A 13,932-nucleotide genomic window follows, 5' to 3' on the forward strand; every position below is an offset into this window, starting at 1 on the left:
GATTTCACCCTCAATGGCTGGAGCCTAATAGGCTGATACTAACCTCTTCACAATCATGCATCCTCCCAAGTGTCAGTCAACTGGGGGCTCTGAGGCGAGTTCAGATGACAAAAATGGATAAATAAACTTGGTTGAGTTTCAAGCCTGCATTTTTAATGTCTGTCTAACATTTGCAACCAACTTTGCATTGGACTGCTACTCAGTGGCCAGGAAATGTATGGAAAACAGGAAAAGAATTTGACCCCCCATGGGCCTTTTTCTTTCTTATGTTTTGGTGAAGTGCATGAAGCATTAACAGCTAGGAAAATTCTGTAGCTGTTGGATGACATATAGGACCAGTGAAGTTACATGAGCTTAGCTTTTTAAAAATAATTAATGTGATAGTAAAGGAAACCTATGGGAGAGTGGTTGGCTCACATTTGTCAGTGACCTTGTGTGGGCATGACTGGAATCTAATATTTGTACTGTGCACAACTGGAACTGAACATTTGCCTGTATACTTAGGAACAAATCTGGGTATTAGTGTCTAGTGCAATAGCATAACATATAGGGTGCATGAGACAGATCCACACTTGGTGTAAACCAGTATAGCTCCATTTAAATCAATGGAGGTATGCCAGCTTACACCAGATGAGGAACTGGCCGTATGGAATGTATTTCATACATAGTTTTGTCCCTGAAAAGGATCTCCAGGATTTATAGTTTATATTTTGCTTTAATAGTCTTTGAAATTTCCACTATATTTCAACTGTCCCTTTCAAGCTTTCATTAGCAGTGCTTCTGTATTCATACATTCTTTTCATATGAGACTTTGAGTGCAATGTGGAGTTGTAAATGTAGATTGAAGAAGCTGGCATTCAAAAACCTAGCTGGTGAGCCATTGGATCAGAGTCAATAAATCACAGGATGAAGTTCAGGCAGTACTGAAATAATAATAATAATATATTTTCTATAGAGGGAGTATGTATATTACGGTAGAGTAACTGCCATAGTTAAGGTTTCATGGTGCTTTCCATTCTAACCCCTGTTTCAACTGCTCACAACTTTTTGAAACATTCATCTTTGGGGCTTTAATATCTTCCAGGCTTCATCTCTGATTAAACATGAATTTTATTTTGGATGTGTACTAAACATGGGTCTACATTTTTGAGACGAAGGAAAATGGAAAGGGAATAAAAACCATTAACTATACATTAATTCTCACAACATTTTTAACAGTTCTAGCACCATGTCAGCTGGGAACAGAGAGTTGACAGTGGCCATGGAGAAGTGCCTTTGGATTAAAATTGGTTTTGACTTGGTTTGCCAGAGGCTACACTGCAGATGCTTCCCCTGGGAGCAACCAAATGAGAAGGGGCAGGGAGCAGGCAGAGCCATGGTTTTGATCCCCCCGTTGTGCTGTCCAGTGAAGCTGGCTAGCCACATAAGAGGAGTATGCAGAATCCCATAAAAGGGTGTAACAAATTACTGTTCCACCTTTTCCCCAAACAACAGGGGATCCCGAGAAAGATCTGGAGATACTACTAGTGCTCCCTCAGGGGGGGATGTTGGTAGGCAAGCTTAGAAAGTTTATAGGAGAGCAATTTGCCTCCTGTGGAGTTTCTGAGGTCCAGAGAGACAAGCTAGGAGTGGCCGCTTTCTTCCTTCACTGGTTGAGCAATAAGGCCGATATTTTGACGGAGAATGTTTTCACTGTCAGTTTTCCATAGAATGTTTCTGCTAAACTGATCAGCAGGGAAACAGTTAACAATGTTACCTGTATAGCTGTCATCCTTAGGTTTCAGAGTTAAAAACCTCAATGAGATAAATGTGATAATTCACACCTCTTAGGGCTATTATTTTCTAGCTGGCCACACACTCCAAAGACAATACTTAATTGATTTAAAGTTGATATGCCGTTTCAAAATTGATCTATCTTTTCACAACCACTAAGGCTACCCAAGAAGTTGGGGAGAGGGTTAATTGAAATCTTACATCTTGGTGCATCCATTTGATGGAAAAATAAAATTCCGAGAAGAATCATTTTTAAACACTTATAACTTCCACACTAATCAAGATGTTCATTTGAAAAGTCTCAGAAAATGCATTGTGTGTGCAAAGAGCAAGTGCCAGAAGTTTGGGGAGGATGGACTATATTACTGAAACATAAGAAAGGTGTAATCCTTGCTGGAAGTGCTAATCTCAATTTAACCATCACGATGGAGCCAGTATGGCTGCTACATCATAAAAGTATCTAGGTTTCATTTACTCTGCTTCTAAAATTCAATTTACTATAAAATCCTCACAAACTCTATAGTTAATTACTTGAAAAGATCAGTCTTCCCTGAAACCCCTGCTGGCTGGAAGACCACAATGGTGAAAATCCTCTTGGATGAACTAGTATCTGCATATGCTTCTCCCTTGCATATTTGTCTTGATGATCCATTCTAACCAAGTTTATGGCTCAGCTTCTATGTTGGGTGGTGGTGGGCACCCAGGAGCCAGTTATAGCTCCCTGATTCTCTACCCAGTTCTGCACCAGCTCCTGCCTCATCATTGTTTAGAGCAGACTGAGGCTCCCCGAGCAACTGTATTCCTACTGGTGATTGAACTACAACTAAGACTGCTCCCCATCTCTTTCCATCCTCAATACAGCCCTTATGCAAGGGCTGGGATGCCAAATGCTGTGTGAGGGGGCTCTGCACCACCCAAGCACTCCCCCATGCTAGGTGAATCATTAGCAGAGGAGTTACTGCTATTCTCATTCCCTTTGCAAAGCAGAGCAAATGCGTGGAGAAAAGAATGTGACTTGCATGTTTTACTGACATCCACAGCGTTTATCTGAACATCAACAGTCCAGCAAACTAGCGGGATGTTGGTGATGGAAACAACTACCATAGAAACACTTTATCTGTGTTTTCGTAAGAATTCACAGCACCCTCTAGTTTGCTGTATCTCTCAGACATGCATGATTCAGGGCCCATTCTGGAGATCTTGAACACTCTCAATTCCTAATGATTTTAATGGGAGATGAGGATGCTCACGACCTTGCAGGACTAGGCCCTTGAAGCAGCAGATCTCTGTTTCCAATGAGCTTCAAAGCTTTCCTAATCACGAAAGCCCTCCAATCCTGTTCCATTTAAAGTCAATGGGAATTTTGCTATTGACTTCAATAAACGTAGGATCAAGCTCTTTTTTCCAACTGCATTGCTAATAATCTTTCAAAACACACTTAACACTTTCCTCACAGCGATGTTTTTGCAAGCTAATATTTCCACAATGCTGTCCACAAGATATCATAGAGCTGTCTCTCATGAGTATACCCTGCGCCTAATGTGTATTGTATGTGAGGAAACAACCTGGTGAGTCCGTTCAATATATATAACCAGTAATTAACATCTGCAGGTGTCTATTATGTGCCCATGTATACGTTCATACCCTCACATACTGAACACAGTTGAAGTGTTTCCACAGTAGATGTTTCCACCACCAGACTGATATTTCACCAGCCCCGGTCTAAACTGCAAGCCAATGTATAAACAAGAGATGGGCCTGAACCCATTTAACATCATTAAAAAAACTTTGGGGACAGTTAAGATACAGATGCAAATTTCACAATTTGCACTATTAAATACACTTTTTTGTTACTTGAATGTGCCCTAGCCAAATATTCCATGGACTCCCCACCCCCAAATTCATAGTGAACTATCAAAAAAAAAAAAACCTTTAATTTTAAGTAATGTGACAGTTTATTATAAATATTTTTCCATACTTCTATATGTATTCTTTTCTTTCCACATCTTTCACGATACAGAGCAAAGATTTGTTGAAGAATTTCAGAGCTGTCATGGGACAATGGATCAGGTTCGGTGCCTCCTTATATCATAATGCAATTTAAAATGATTCACTGAGTGCTAACTGCATGCCGCTCCAAAAGATTATTCAATTACTTTTTGTCATGAGCTGAAAACTTGGGGAGGAGTGTAAGAAATGTGGGTGTGTATATTTGCATTTCACAGGAGAGGGTCTTTTGAATACCAACTGGTATCTATTTCGGTTATCACATTAATTCTATTCAGAGTGGTAGCTGTGTTAGTCTTTATCAGCAAAAAGAACGAGGAGTACTTGTGGCACCTTAGAGACTAACAAATTTATTTGGGCATAAACATTTGTGGGCTAAACCCCACTTCATCGGATGCATGCAGTGGAAAATACAGTAGGAAGATATATATACATAGAGAACATGAAAAAATGGGTGTTGCCATACCAACTCTAACGAGACTAATCAATTAAGGTTGGCTATTATCAGCAGGAGAAAAAAAACTTTTGTAGTGATAATCAGGATGGCCCATTTCAAACAGTTGACAGGAAGGTGTGAGTAACAGTAGGGGAAAATTAGCATGGGGAAACAGTTTTTACTTTCTGTAATGACCCATCCACTCCCAGTCTTTATTCAAGCCTAATTTAATGGTGTCCAGTTTGCAAATTAATTCCAGTTCTGCAGTTTCTCGTTGGCATCTGTTTTTGAAGATTTTTGTTGGAGAATTGCAACTTTTAGGTCTGTAATTGAGTGACCAGGGAGGTTGAAGTGTTTTCCGACTGGTTTTTGAATGTTATAATTCTTGACGTCTGATTTGTGTCCATTTATTCTTTTGCGTAGAGGCTGTCCGGTTTGGCCAATGTACATGGCAGAGGGGCATTGCTGGCACATGATGGCATATATCACATTGGTAGATGTGCAGGTGAACGAGCCTCTAGTGGTGTGGCTGATGTGATTAGGTCCTATGATGGTGTCCCTTGAATAGATATGTGGACAGAGTTGGCAATGGGCTTTGTTGCAAGGATAGGTTCCTGGGTTAGTGTTTTTGTTGAGTGGTGTGTGGTTGCTGGTGAGTATTTGCTTCAGGTTAGGGGGCTGTCTGTAAGTGAGGACTGGCCTGTCTCCCAAGATCTGTGAGAGTGAGGGATCATCCTTCAGGATAGGTTGTAGATCCTTGATGATGTGCTGGAGAGGTTTTAGTTGTGGGCTGAAGGTGACGGCTAGTGGTGTTCTGTTACTTTCTTTGTTGGGCCTGTCCTGAAGTAGGTGACTTCTGGGTATTCTTCTGGCTCTGTCAATCTGTTTCTTCACTTCCCCAGATGGGTACTGTAGTTTTAAGAACGCTTGATAGAGATCTTGTAGGTGTTTGTCTCTGTCTGAGGGATTGGAGCAAATGTGGTTGTATCTTAGAGCTTGGCTGTAGACAATGCTAATACAGTGCTAATAATCGATGGTCACATAAACACCACCCTATATTGGAAACCTACTGACCATCTCTACTTACCTACATGCCTCCAGCTTTCATCCAGACCACATCACACGACCCATTGTCTAGAGCCAAGCTCTAAGATACAACCACATTTGCTCCAATCCCCAAAAGAATAGTATGGCTATTGATTTAGATTCACCAGATTGATTGTATCCCTAATGTAAATGAAATATTTGAAGGCTATCAGAGTAGTTTACATAAATGATTATTTTCATTGTTTGTTCAGAAACTAAAGAAGTTTTGACTTCAAAAAAAAACACAAAAGACAAATTGGGCCAAATGTTGCTGGGCTTGAAATCAATAGGTGTTTGGTCTAAGAGCCTGATCCTGCAAGATGATGAATGTGGAGGGGAGATTCTGAGTACTTTGCAGAAGGCACTCCTGCAAGCCAGGTTTTCAACACCTAGGTGCCTAACTCTCATTGCTTTCAATACTAGGCACTTTTGAAAATCCCACTAGTGTCTGTCTGCATCTTTAGGTGTCTAAATACCTTTGAAAATCTGTCCCTCAATGAGTCACAGGATCAGACCTTTTAGGAAGGACTGGGTAAATGTTTTGGCCCCCTGGCACTGGTTTTCAGCTTCCCATGTAATTCCACAAATCTTTTACTGTTGATAGGAAAAGTTTTGGGTCAAAGCTCAACAATATTTTTCCTACTTTATTGCTTGATTTGGAATAGCATCTTTCAGTCTTCCAAAACACTTTGCAGAATTAAAAGCTTTGTGTGACTGCAATATAAAAACATGATTCAAAATGTTTTGGCTAAAAAAGGAAGCCTTCTGCTTTCTGTACAGCTGAGGCCAAACAATTTCAACTCTTGGCTTTTTAATTATTGTCAAAACCAGAGTATACGGCATTTCTCAGCAAATAAATATTGCCACATTAGTATATGCACAGTTGTTCTGTTTGTCATAGCTGTAATTTGGGCACTCTGAATGTGTGAGCAATTAGACCTGAGAACTGAAGCTCATGCCATAGGTGACTGGGAAGCTAAGTGTCCTAGATTTGCAGAAATATTTGATGTGACTTGGTTTCATGAGCAGTTAAACATGCACGCTAAAAATATCTACTATTTTGCGTGTGTACTGTGGATGGGATTTTATTTATTTGTTTTATTATTTATTCATTTGTATTACAATGGTGCTAAAAGACCCCGACTGGGCTCAAAGTCCCATTGTGCTAGGTGGTGTACAAACATAATAAGAGCCAGTCCCTGCCACAGAGATTACAATATAAATAGACAAGACAAAGGTTGGGAGGGGAAACCAGCACCACCAAAAGGTAAAGTGACTTGTCCAAGGGAATATAGCAGGTCAATGGCAGAGGTTGGAATAAAACTTGGCTGCTGATCCACAGTCCAGTGACCTATCCGTTGGACCACATTGCCTCTCCAGTTAACCAAGATAAATTCTGAATGTGGAATCTTAGTGCTATGAGAGGCCACAGTAAATGAATTTTACACACGGGATGAACACAGAAGCTTAGTGGGAGGTGAGGTAAAGTAGTGACTCCACACACATGCATACTATGTCTGCAGAGTTTGCTGAATCCAGACCATGTCCTGCCCTCTTTCCATAACCCTAGGGAGCATGTCTCGCTGCATTCATTGGCCTTTAAAGGTCCTCCTAAGCAACAAAAGCATAGTGGTTTGCTATATTATCAGCCTTCTGCAGCCACCAGGATTCCGCACGCAATTAGGAGAAGTCCTGTATTTCCTTGTGCTGCACATAGCTATTCCCGGTATGTGCAGAGAGGTTACTTTACATAGCAGCTTTCTTTTATAAAAGCTAAGGAAGGAGAATATAATGACTATGTTTTATTTAAAAGTTCAGGGTCAGATCTCAGCTTGTGCAAACCAGTGTAGCTGCATTTTTAGCAGATCTATATCAATTGGTAACATCGGAGGATCTGGCACATAGGTCAGTTTGGTTATCGCTGCCTCATAATTTTTATCCTCAAACTGTGTCCAGAGAAATGATTCCTATTACAAACCTGGGCATTCCACAGTAAATATTTGTTGGCTTCCAGGACAGGGCCGCCCAGAGGGGGGGGGGGCAAGTGGGGCAATTTGCCCCAGGCCCCACAGGGGCCCCCACGAGAGTTTTTCGGGGCCCCTGGAGCGGGGTCCTTCACGCGCTCCGGGGGCCCCGGAGCTTCTTCCACTCCAGGTCTTCGGCGGCAGTTCGGCAGCGGGGGGTCCTTCCGCCCCAGGACCCGCCGCTGAAGTGCCCTGAAGACCCACGGCGGGGGGGTCCTTCCGCCCCGGGACCCGCTGCCGAAGCGCCGGGTCTTCGGCGGCAATTTGGCGGCAGGGGCCCCCCGCTGCCAAAGACCCCAGACCCCCTGAATCCTCTGGGCGGCCCTGTTCCAGGAGACCTTGGTGATGTGAAAATGTTCCAACTAGATTGCTGTTTGAATTCTTTATTATTTTTTAAGTGAAGGTAGTAAGCAAATGCAGCTGCACCAAAACACAGCAGCATTTTAGGGTCTTGCAAGAAGACTCCTGATCTTCCTTATGTGTGTGTGGGTGTGAAAGGACACGCCCTCCCACTGGCCTGGAAGAGGTTAACAAGCTCTTCTGGGCCTGTCCTGTGCTAAGGACAGGGCCGGCTCTAGGTTTTTTGCCGCCCCAAGCAAAAAAAAATTTGGCTGCCCCCCCGTCCCAGCCCTGGGCTCCTCGCCGGACCCCCCTGCTGCCCCAGCCCTGGGCTCTTCCCCCCCACCCACACCCCCTGCCGCCCCAGCTCTGGGCTCTCTCCCCCCCCCACCTGCACCCTCCTTCCGCCGCAGCCCTGGGTCACTGGTAACTCGCTCCCACGGCAGGTCATTCAGCAGGAATTTTAGATGTGCACAGAACACAGACAAGATTGGTTCCCATATGGTTACAGAACTGCAGTAAAGTGGAACAATTTTCAGCTTGTGTGACTGGAGGATATCTGGATGCATATTATAAGACTGTCCTACAGAAATGAAGAAAAGTTGAGGTGCCTTTATTATTCTTTTGTTCCTCTCTTTCTTTCTATGGGGAATTTGCCAATGCAATATCACTGTCTTCCTTTTAAACAAACAAACAAACAAACAAACAAACAAACAAAAAAGGCAATGGCTGTTGAAAATAGCAATTCCAGTCCTAATAACCACTGGGAAGCATTTCTTGCTCAATTTTATCCTACTTTTTCTACAGCAAGTTACAGTGGATCAGTATATTTGATTTGGGAGAAATGAAGTAACAGCTGCCCAAACTGAGCTTGAGCACTCCTGAATTTTGAGGTGTTCAAATCTGGAAGGCAGGTGCTGGGGGGGAGGGGGCTGTGGCTCTGCAGGGGAGCACGGCAGCATGTATGCAGCAGTGTGTCTGGCGCTGCGTGGAGCCAGACACGCTGGTCTGAGTGGCATGGTAAGGGGGCTAGGGGGTTGGATGGGGTGGAGGTTCGGGGGGGGGGCAGTCAGGGGACAGGCAGCGGTTGGATAGGCATGGGAGTCCCGGGGGGTTATCAGGGGACAGGTAGGGGGTGGGGTCCTAGGGGGGAAGTTGGGGGGGTCTCAGGAGGGGGCAGTTGGGGACAAGGAGAAGGGAGGCTTAGATAGGGGGTGGGATCCTGGGGGGCAGTTAGGGGCAGGGGTCCCGGGAGGGGGTGATCAGGGGACAGGGAGCGGGGGGGGGTTGGATGGGTTGGGGTTTCTGTGGGGGGCAGTCGGAGGGAGTGGATGGGGGCAGGGTGGGGCTACCCTCCCTCCCCGTGGAGTGTCCTATTTTTTGAATGTTAAAATATGGTATCCCTACCTTCACAGTGCAGCTCTCCATTCACTGCAGCATGAGGTCTCAGCTATCTCCCTCCCTCCCCCTCTTTCCTGTTGGTAGTGGCCAAGGGAATGCTGGGAAATGTAGTTCTTTTCCTGCTCCAGGTCTGGCTCTATAGGCAGGGAGCTAACCAAGGAACTACAGCTCCCAGGGCCCCCGTTGGTTCTCAGCTCCCATGCTGGATCCCTGCCGCCCCTGCAAATGGGCTGCCCCAAGCACGTGCTTGCTTTGCTGGTGCCTAGAGCCGCCCCTGGCTAAGGAAACACACCTGCATGGCTTGTTAAGCCTGAAAGAGGAGGGGCTTAAAAGTTTACCATAGGAAGACAGTGGTGACCAGGTAGAAGGCTACTCTATGCAAAGGATGCTAGTAATAGAGGTAGACTAGTTGAGGAGATGACTAAGCTCCATCATTGCTTCTGGAGCTGTCCTGGCTGATAGCCAGACAATATGCCCCAGGAAGAGGGATAGGAGGTAGACCCTGTGAAGGGGCACCAAACTTTGACTGAGCCTGCAAAGCTCTATCCAGGGGCTGGCTGAGAGGCTGACCCCTATTCCAGTCACATGCTCTTCTCCTGCAAGGGTAAGGGGGGAAGAGGAACCATTTCCCTTCCAGGGTGTTTCCCCCTCCTGGAGAACTCTCCCAAGTGTAGCCACTGGGGAAGTAGAGAGGATAAATGGTTTACAGTAGGACCTGGGGAGAGGAAATCTAGGGAGTCCTGTTCCCTCCTATAGTAGGGTGGTGGGTGGGGGAGGTGTTTGGTTGTTGTGGTTTTTTTTTTTTTTATAGCTGCTTTGAGATCCTGAACTACCAAACCTATACATAGCATTTATTTTAATATGGTCCATTTTTACTGTGTTTTAGTCTCAATTTCCTACTCCTAATGCTTTATACTGGTGAATTTATCACATGGCAAATGACTGATTGCAAATATATTAATTCACTAAATAGTCTGGTATAGCCAGAGGCCAGGCTCTCTTTGGCTCCTGTATGGGTGTGTTGCTGTTCCTGGGGCATTAGCCCTGTCCCAAAAGAGCAGGGGTGGATAGGTGGTGTAACCATGCACTCTACCCTCCCTGCCCCAACAAACTGCAGCCAAAAAATCTGACTAATGTAAGTAGGGGTAGCTGAGGGTTCATGCCGCTAGCATGCTCCCTTTGAGGGCTCCAGAGCATTTGATGATCTGGCTATAAAGCTAAAGCAGTGGATGATGGGGTGGAGCTCCTGAAGGGTGCTCCTCTGCTGACTGCAGTGAATAAGGCATTGATCAGATGGCTCTAAGGTTACCAGTCAGAGTTATGGGTGCTGTGCAGTCACTGGGGGTAGGGGATGGTGGCTCATGCCCAACTAAACTATGGAGCTTGGGGAACTCCATAATGTTTCATACTAGGAAACCAAGATGCAGGTTGGTGTCCAGGTGGTAGCTTTAGTGAAATAAACTGTCATGAATCTGCTGAGCAGGCATGGGTGATCAGAGGGGGAAGCGTGATGAATCTGCTAAGGGTGAATCCACTGGTGCTCTTCTCCCAGTAATGAAGAGGGGTGGGGGTCACCAGGAGGGAAAGGTTCTGGTGACAGGTGGCATTTGGTGAGGAGTGGGTCAAGAGAGTATCCAGGGCCCTGGCAGGAGTGTGGTAGTTAGCAGAGTGATTCTTTGAACTCTCCTAATGCCATAATATTAGGGCCTAGCAGATGAAGTAAATAGAGGTGCTCCTGAGTAGTGGTACACAGCACATGGTACCAAGGGCTACTTGAGGACAAAGGTTGCAAGGACCACAGCATGCAAGTTGCAGAATTGGCCCCCTAAATTGTTTAGCCCAGTCTGCTTGAAGTATGGGTGTGTACAATTAATCTGTCAGTCAGATGGGTTTGTAACCATCTCTGCGTTTATCCCATTTGGCTCACAAATCACTGTAATTCTGCAAAACCAGCTAGCAATGTAGAGATTAAAAACATAGATAAGCAGAGCAGCAAACGACTTAATGCGCATCAGTCATACTCATGCTAGAGGAGGCATGTGTGCACAGTTTGGTATGCATTCTCTGTTAGATGGCTTTCCCTTCGCCCCCTCTCCGGTTCGTTTCATGCAGACAGAAAGCAGGAGACTAGAAGTCTGAAGTGCAGACAATGTGATGTTTATTGGGGTTAATTTCAAGCAAGTTAATTTTCCTCCTCCTTAGCATGCCCAGATATACCTGCAATGCATGCCCCGTCCCAACCCTTACAACTTATGGTCATGTTCTGTTTTGGAGGGTTGTGAGTCTGGGGTCTTTGTCCCACCTCTTTTGTATCCCATGTAAGGGGTAAGGTTGTGTTCTGGCCAAGGCCGGGCTTATCTTTGGCTTTTAGTGTTTCTTATGCCTTCCCCAGTCCTCCCTGAATGCTTGACTTTGGCTTAAGAGAAGAGCCAGGAAGCCTTCCAGTGTATGCTCAAATATTACGCTCTCACCATATCCTGTAGCACTTTTAACTCCATCTCTTCTCTCTTTTCACCCCATCTGCTTGTGGCCCGATGTAACACACAATGTCTTTGTCCACACTTATTAGTAAGGATATAAGAGTATCAAAAAGTCAAACCCCAAACTCTCTCCCAGGCTAACAAACAAGCCAATATACTAACATTAACCCTACTATGTCTCAAGTTATTTAAAGTAGAGCTACTGACTTTATTGACCACATCAGATATGGCTGGTGGTATACCTGGACTAATCAACTCAAAATCTGTCTTTGCATTAGTTCTCATGTAACAGTTTAGATGGCTTCTATGAAAGCCTCCTCCTCTTCACTTGTTCCAAAGTCATGCAGTCAAGCTGTTCCTGCTGCACCATCCACCCTCCAGTCACAATTCCATCAGCATTACCATATTTAGGGAAACCCTATGAGAGGGGGAAGGTACTATGGGCAATTGCTAGCCTGCTACTTCCAAGAGGTAGTGTCTTATTGCCAAGCCAAAGACCACTGATCTTAAAGGCGCTTCCACTCAGAAGGACAGGACAATCTCTATATATTTATTGTAGGTACTTATATGGCCCCCATCCAGATAGTATCTGAATGCCACACAATCTTTGCTGTATATATATCCTCACAACACCCCTGTGAGGTAGGGAAGTACTATTATTTAACAGATGGGGGGAACTCAAGTACAAATAAACTAAGATTCAGATCCTCTGAGGCATTTAAGCACATGACTCCCATTGATTTCAAACTTGTGAGGATCTGGGCCTAAGTCCATAGTAGAGAAGGACTTGAACCCAGGTCTCTTAAATCCTAGGCTAGGGCCCCAATCACTGGACCATGCCATCCTCCTTCTCATACTTGAGGAGGTGACACATTATTTACTTCCTTGCACCTGGCTTAAATATGCTAGTGCTTCATGTCCTTTGCTCCAAAAACAAAGCTGAAGTCAAGCTTGAGACTGACCCTCCTTTCAGATGATGTCATGGTATCTTCTCACATTGAGGATATTAGTAATAGGCAATTCGATTATTAGAAATATAGATAGTTGTGATGACCAGATAAATTGCTTGCTGAGTGCAAAGCTTGCAGATCTCTGAGACATCTAGACAGGCTTATGTGCAGTGCCAGGGAGGAGCATGTGGTCATGGTACATGTAGATAACAGTGACATAGGGAAAGATAGGCGAGATGTCCTGGAGGCCAAATTTAGGCTAGCAAATTAAAGTCTAGGACCTCAATAGTAGAATTCTCTGAAACATGTCCAGTTCCACACACACCACCATAAAGACAGGCACAAGTGTAGGGTATCAATACAGTATGTGGATGAGACCATGGTGTAGGAAGGAGGGGTTTTTAAGAATAGGGGAACGCTTTGAGAAAGGAGGATCCTATACAAGAAGGATGGGCTCCACCTAAACCAAAATGGAACCAGACTGCTGGCATATAAAATTAAAAAGGTTATAGAGGATTTTTTTTAAACTAAGAGCTGGGATAAAAAGCCAGCAGGTGTGGAGGAGCACATGATTTGGCTGGAAACATCCCTTAGGGATGACTTTATTAAAGAGGGAGCTCTATATCCCAGTAACAAGGATAGGGAAGAAGTTGGAGAAGTTACAGGTAGGAGGTAGTGAGGAACAGTCAAATGTAAGAGTCCCATTGAAATATAGCTCATGAAGACAAGCAACTGAATATTGACAAAATGTACGAGTGCTTGTATACAAATACCAGAATTCCAAAGATGGGTGAACTAGAGTGGTTGTTGTCAAATGAGGATATTGCTATAATAGGCATCATGGAAACTTGGTGGAATGAAAGTAATCATTGGGATGTGGTAATACCAGGGTAAAAATTATACAGGAATGACAGAAGGTTGCACTGGTGGGGGAATGGTATTATATGTGAAAGAAAGCATAGAATCAAATACAGTCAAAATCCTAAATGAATCAAACTCTACTACAGGAAAGGTAGAGCCCTAGCCTGCTAATTGACTGTTTTCTGTGTGACATAGTGAGGCAGAGTGGCCTCCCTCTGAGCCTGACTGGGAGGGATGACCACAAAATCGCTACAGGATTAAAAAAAGACTCAGATAAATTCATGGAGAATACTTCGACCAATGGCTGTTAGCCCAGATGGTCAGGGACACAACCCCATGCTCTGGTTGCCCCTAAACCTACAAATGCCAGAAATTGGAGCTGGATGACGGGATGAGTCACTTGCAATTGCCCTGGTTTTGTTCATTCCTTCTCGAAGTACGTGGCACTGTCCACTGTCAGGATATTGTGTTAGATGGACCATTGCTCTGACCCAGTATGGCTGTTCTTAAGTTGGAAACCGAACTTTTCATCATTTCTCTTCCAGTCCAGCACTGGGAACTATCTATGCATATAC

This window comes from Emys orbicularis, chromosome 2, assembly GCF_028017835.1.
Source record: "Emys orbicularis isolate rEmyOrb1 chromosome 2, rEmyOrb1.hap1, whole genome shotgun sequence".
NCBI classification, from domain to species: Eukaryota; Metazoa; Chordata; order Testudines; family Emydidae; genus Emys; species Emys orbicularis.